This window comes from Microtus pennsylvanicus, chromosome 18 (assembly GCF_037038515.1).
Source record: "Microtus pennsylvanicus isolate mMicPen1 chromosome 18, mMicPen1.hap1, whole genome shotgun sequence".
Taxonomy (NCBI): Eukaryota; Metazoa; Chordata; class Mammalia; order Rodentia; family Cricetidae; genus Microtus; species Microtus pennsylvanicus.
This window is the reverse complement of record NC_134596.1, coordinates 40,235,660-40,240,798: the sequence shown is the minus strand read 5'-3', so window position 1 is coordinate 40,240,798 and position 5,139 is coordinate 40,235,660.

The following is a 5,139-nucleotide window of genomic DNA, read 5'->3' as shown; positions in this document are numbered from 1 at the left end:
GGCTCTGCCTCACTTCTCCTGGGTCCTGGGTCCTGGGGATGGTTTATAGCACAGACAACTGGGGCACACGATTCTCCCTCAGCTGCTTCCCAGCTTCACTCTGGGCTTGCAGGGCTTCTGTGACAAAGTAGTTAAGGCTGGGTGGCTTAAACAACAGCTGGCAATTTTCTGACTTTCCTGGAGTCTTGAAGCCCTCAAACAAGGCCTCTTTGTGTGGCTCACGGTTGGTCAGCTTCATGGCCCAGGTGTGTAGAGATAAGGCACCATGAATTCAAAGGAAGTGACCCTCGACAGCCTAGGGAAACAGTGTACAGACTTACAGAGACTGTGTTCTAGCTCGCCCATGCCAGATTTCCCTTCATCAGCAATAACTCCAAGACACAAGTTTATTTTATGTTCTATCATAGAGGAATAGAAACTGACAATTGGACTACTAATTGCTACATTTTATTCTGACTTTACTGATGCTGGCATTTGAAAAAAAAATGTATTGGATTGACAAAAGATAATATATCCAGTTTTCTGGGTCTTGGCAGCAAGGTCCACCGGCGAGGGAGCAGGTTGGGTTATCTGGCTGGGGCCTAAGATTCTGCTGCTATTCCATATCAGGTTGAGCAGAGGAGGAGACTGGTAAAGGGTCAAGCTTACTGAGGACAATCACCGGCAGAACTATCCACATTCGTGGCCGGAAAAAGACATCAAAAACCACTGTTGATGCCCCACCTGAGTTTTAGTGGGCCCTGTGAAATGAATCTATGGCTTGTTTGGGTTCTTGTTTCAAAGCTATTACTAACTGACCAAGGGGTTGAAAAGAGAAAGGCTTCCAAGTATGAAGAGGGCTTTGTGCGCAAACATGGGAGGAGGGAGTGGGTGCCGGGGATTCCGGAGCCTGGCCTCAGCTCCTCCTTCCCTGGCCCTGGACTAGGCCATTTCTCATGCACTGAGCGGTGGAATTTATTTACCCATTCAGCAAATGTGAACTGAGGGCCTCCCCACAGCTGGAGGCAGTGTGCTGGGGTGCAGGGATAGCGGTGCCTCTGTTTCAAGAAAGCTCTGCCCTTTTTGGGGCGAAGGCGGCCACACTCCTGGCAGCATTTCCTCCTCTCGTTCTAGTGTCACTGAAGTAGATAAAAGGGTTTGTTTTTCTTTTTTATTTTGAGGTCTGGCCCTGTGGCACAGACTGGCCTCGACTCGCCATCTTCCTCTCTCAGCCTCCTGGCTGCAGGCATTTTTCATTTGTATTTGCGGCACACAGTCACCGAGAAACGGAACCAGTGCCGCTGGCTCGGGTGTGAGTGGAGCCGGGTCCAGACTCCCTCTCCTTGACTTCAAGCCAGCTCTCTGTCTTAAGTGGCCTGTCACAAGTTTGCTTTCAACATAATGTGTTTTTTTTTTAATTTTGTGCCAAAATAGCCAAAGAATATCACATTCTAGTCATCCCCAGTAGGTTCGCCTCTGTCATCAGTCAAATAAGACGAACCTGTTCTGCTGGTGGGAGGCATTCAGGGAGTCTACACTGGCTTCCTGATAAGGAGGCAGAGGGCACCGGATTCCAGAAGACTGAGCCACACCCTCACAAAAGCCTCCTGACTATAGTTATGGGAGGGTTCAGGTGTGACCCGCCCCCTGTCACCTCCATTTTGCCTGGCCGCTTCTCCTCCCTAGTAGCACTTAGTGCAGTTCGGCGTTTCACCCTGGGAAATACGGTGGCGTAAAATGCAGTCATACGATGGCTCCATCAGCCTTGCAGCATCTTGGTTACAGGTACGAGCCACAAGATGAAAGGGCGGCTGAGAACACAAGAGGCCAGCCTCCTGCCTGACAGAGACCGAACGTGGATTGTCTGGGCTCTACTGGCATGCTTCCATGGGCAAGCAGGTGATCTTCCCTTCCAGCTCTGGCTAGAAAAAGACTTTTCACTGGAAGAGCAGGCTCGTAATGTTGCAGTTTGCTGAGGAAGCTTTCAGGCTCAGGTCATTTGGAACACCAGGGGAAAAGCCTGGATCCGAGTCCTGGCACTCGCAAGCCTGTTCTGTCCTTGGCCTCAGTTGACTGGACATAACCTTCAAGTGCGTCAGATCAATTTCCAGGACGATTTTTGCCCCAACCTGGCCACTTAAATTAAATGCTATTTAATTAAATTTAATCCTAGCTAGGAGCATATTATGTGAGGGGCACCCTACTTACAGGCAAGCCATTTCACCTCCGTGTACCTCAGTTTCCTCATCTATGAAGTAAAGCCCTTTTGGTGCAGCTTCTCTTGGGAAAGAGAAATCAAGTCCTTTGTGGACCGTGAAGAGATTTATCCACCCAGGGGTATTGCTAAGCTTGCTGTCCTGTCTGTGAGGTCCATGCTACCTGCAGCCACCAAAGCACTGGCCACCGTATCTGTTTACCTGTGGCTGTGTCTCAGCAGCCTTCCCAAGGATGGATGTGTGGACTTTATACTCACGGAGCCCATCTTTGGGACTGGCATATTGTTTAACAGAGCTTTCAAATGTCAGAGTTTGCTTGGGAGAATATAATACACAGAATGATTTATAAATAATAGGAAAAAAATTTTTTGTGCCGAGGATAGAATCTAGGGCTTTATGCATACTTCGTGTGTACTTGAGACAGTCCATGAATGGTAAAAATTGGTTTCTCAGTTTTGGAGGCTGCTAAGTCCAAGAACAAGGTACAAGTTCATTAAATACCTGTGGAGACACTACGAATTATTACATCAGCTTTCCATGGTGGTAAACAATATCTGCTGTAAGTTCTTATGAAGAGAGATTGTGATAGAGGTTTTGTAGTCAAGAAGATAGCCTAGCGGTAGGGTGTTTGCCTAGCAAGTGTGAAGCCCTGGTTCACCCTCAATAATAAAGTTTCTTTAGACTGGATATGGTGGTACAGTTGTATAATCCTGGCATACAGGATGCTAAGGCAGGGGGATTGTCACTTGGAGGCAAGCCGAGGCTTTTATTGAATTCGATGTCAACTTGGGCTACATAGCAAGTTCTTGTCTCAAAGTTTCCTTTTCTGTGGGGCCTGTGGTGAGGGTACTGTATCAGGGGAGGAGTACAAGTCAGAGCGGAGAGTCACACCCCAAGTCAGGAAGAAAGAGAAGATGGGGTGGTGGTTCCCAGAGGTTCTCAGAGAGTGGCATAGCCTTATTGGAGGAAGGCAGTGGGCTTTGAGGTTTCAGATGCTCAAGCCAGGCCTATTGACTGTCTCTTCCTGCTGGCTGCAGATCCAGATGTCGAACTCTCGGCTCCCTCTCCGGCACCATGTCTGCCTGCATGCCGCCATGTTGCGCCATGATGATAATGGACTAAACCTTTAAACTGTAAGCCAACCCCAATTAAATGTGTTCCTTTATAAGAGTTGCCATGGTCATGGTGTCTCTTCACAGCAATAGATACTCTAAGATAGACAGACAGACAGACAAATAGAGGGAGATAGACCCACAGTTATTTTCAGTGAGCTAAGGACCCCCCACCACTCATCTCTTAAAGCCTCCATCCTGGGAAGCTAGCCTTTAATTCATGCGCCTTTGGGGAATTCATCATCCAAGGTATAGCTAGCTGCTCATTCCCTGCTCATACACGGCCATGTTTTCCCTGTGCTCCCAGGGTAGGAAGGGCAAGAGCGTCCTCTACAGTCCTCTTTCTAAGGCAGAGTGTGTGTTGGGGGACTCACATAATAGAGAGACGGGTTTGGAGTACTCTAGGCTACCAGCTAACCCGAAAATGGTAGCCTCTAGCCCTGGGCACTGGGGGCTGGGCGAAGGTCAGATATGCAAGGTTCAAACTCACTGCCCGTGAGACTGGCAGACAGCACCACTTTCAGAGCTGTTTGTTCACCTTGGTTCAGGTGGGACCCGGGAGCTATGGGTGCGTAGTGATCCTCAGAGTGACTCTGTCACCAGACTACCTCCGCTGCTCGGCCATGCTTCACTGACCCAGAGGTTCTGAAGGAGACTGAGGGCACCCAGCTGTCTGGGCAGATGGAGCTGTTAAAAGTCCGATTCTTGGGACCTGGAAACCAGCCTGGTCTCTCCCTCTGATAGGTCTGTTGTCAGGGTTTTTTGTTTCACTCTGGGAAATGATTACAGGGTCTAGTTTCCTTGCCAACCACTGCCACCAGCCCCGAGCCCCTGGATGCCCAGGCAGACACAGATGGTCAGTGTGGACTGCAGTCCAGGGAGGGAGGGGTGGCGCTCCGGCCACGAGCTGACCTTGGCTAACACCCCCTTCACAGAGTCTGTTGGGAATAATTCATGAAAGGAAGCTGGCACTGGGTAAATTCTAATAAATGCCGCGATTCAGGCCACACAGTGCCTAATAAAGCACTGTGGAAATGGCCGAATCTGGGCCGCACCGAGGGTGTCGGTGACAGAATGGTACCTCGGAGGCAGCCGCTGCTGGCCTTCACTGGGGCAGGCCTCACGCAGTGGTCATCCAGGTGCCTCAGAGTTCCCATGGGCACCTTTCCTGACCGTGTGCTGCACGTAAGGGAACAGAGAGCCGACAGGGCTGCCGCCTCAGCAGCGGTAGAGCTCAGCTGACCGCGGGTGAGCTCCCTCTGGGAGTGAGAGACTCAGAACAGCCCACCCCTGCTCCTGCCCCACTCCTACATCCTTGGCGATGACTCCGCCCACACTGCTCCGGGCTCCTCCTCTCTCACCTTCGCTGGGTAGCTGGCTGACCTCACCTGTGAGCCTGTCCCCATCACTCCCCCAGGCAGCCACCATGTGGGAGGTCCACCTGCCCTCAGCACTGTCCCGCCGACCCTCAGTGCACGCCTGTCAATTCCATCAAGGGCTAACCCACTTTCCGCCACCCATAAGGCTATGCCACATTCCCGTGGCAGGTGCGCAGCTGTTTCCAGGCTGGTTAGCTAACTGCCTACACCACGGTCCCCAGTAACATCCTTGAGAGACAGCAGCATCTGCTGAGCTGTGTTCCAGGACCAGCTGGAGTTCCTACCAACTCTTTCAAGGTACTTGGGGCATGGGTTAACCCAGTGAGGAAACAAATCAGAGGAACTCAGTTAGGGCCAGGGATCTAACAGTAAGCAGTGGAGCTAGTTCCAGCCCAGGTCCATCTTATTTAAGACCAGAGGTGTCCCCCTTTGGAAGCAGACACAAAGTAACTG